The following is a 1,331-nucleotide window of genomic DNA, read 5'->3' as shown; positions in this document are numbered from 1 at the left end:
GCTTTCCACTGGGTGGCTCAGTAACCCTGTGTTATGAGTTTGGTGACTCTTTGTTAATGTGCAGTTATATGACACGTCCCTACAGTTTGTCAGATCTTACAGCTGTTGTCACAGTGACTGGGAATTGCAGTACTCTTGTAGCCTGTAAGTATCCTCATGGATGATGACTGTAATCGCAGAGTAGGGATAGGCCTATGTAGATTTTTCCTTTATTACCAATGAATACAAACAGTCTGACAGTAGTGATCATCCCTATGATTATCATTAATATATATATGGCAACTATGTAAAATAAAGGTGGATTTACTTAACCCAAGTTTATGTTACCTTTTTCTGCATGCCGTGTTTGGCTGTTGATTTTACACATTGCCAGTGGTTATCAGTTATTTTTAGGTTCATACTGAGTGACTGCTGTATACCCCAAGCATTCCTTCACAAATCCCCGAGCCAATAATGGTAGAACAATGTATTAATGTCTACAGTTATCCAGTCTGAGCACGTGCATATTATATCAACTATGCCATTAACCCGTGCCGTCCCGGCGACGTGAAATAACGTCCGCACATGATGTGCACTCATGTCCCGGTGACGTGAATTAATGCGGCAACATTGCAAGGTCCTTAATATGCACAATTTTCAATTTTCGAGAGTGATTTTTGGCACGGGACACCTTCCTCTATTCCTCTACAAGATGCCAAGCAGGGACAATGCCTTACACCGCATAACCTCTCCCACTCCCTGCACGCCATTGTCTCAGCAATTCACCTGTTACCAGTGACTTGGCCAATAAAGACATTCAGGGCCAGAGTGATTCCCCAATCGATGACAATGTGGAGGACAAAGTTTACATAGCATTAGAGGAAGAAACAGTCAGAAATGATGATCAGGTAATGTGGGAAAAAAAGGTCATAAATGGTGATGAGTTAGTGAATGAAACAATGCTTATAATGCCTATATTACTGTTTGAAAACCAATATACTCTTGTACTACATATAAATTCGTACCAAGTAAATAAATAAATACTGTTTATGAGTGGATAAAATAGTTACCCTCCCATAGAACTCGTTTTCTTTGGTGCCAGCCTGTTAGAAAACCCAGTCAGGTAAGGAAGTACTTGTACCTAGATCGAGTATATTAAACCTCAGGTGAGCGATTTCTCTATGAATTTTCGATGTTTCCCACCAAAAGCAGATGTTTGAGCCAAAAAAAAAAAAAAAAAGGTCCAAAAATGTCATGTCGGGACTGGGGCGTACCACTGCCCAGAAAACGTTGGGATGGGGCGGGTTAATTACAGAAATCGCTTGTGTTAAATGCAAACACACACTTTATCT

This window comes from Coenobita brevimanus, chromosome 33 (assembly GCF_032717465.1).
Source record: "Coenobita brevimanus isolate Jiangsu-jjx chromosome 33, ASM3271746v2, whole genome shotgun sequence".
Lineage (NCBI taxonomy): Eukaryota > Metazoa > Arthropoda > Malacostraca > Decapoda > Coenobitidae > Coenobita > Coenobita brevimanus.
The sequence above is the reverse complement of the archived record's forward strand: the minus strand, read 5'-3'. Positions refer to the sequence as shown.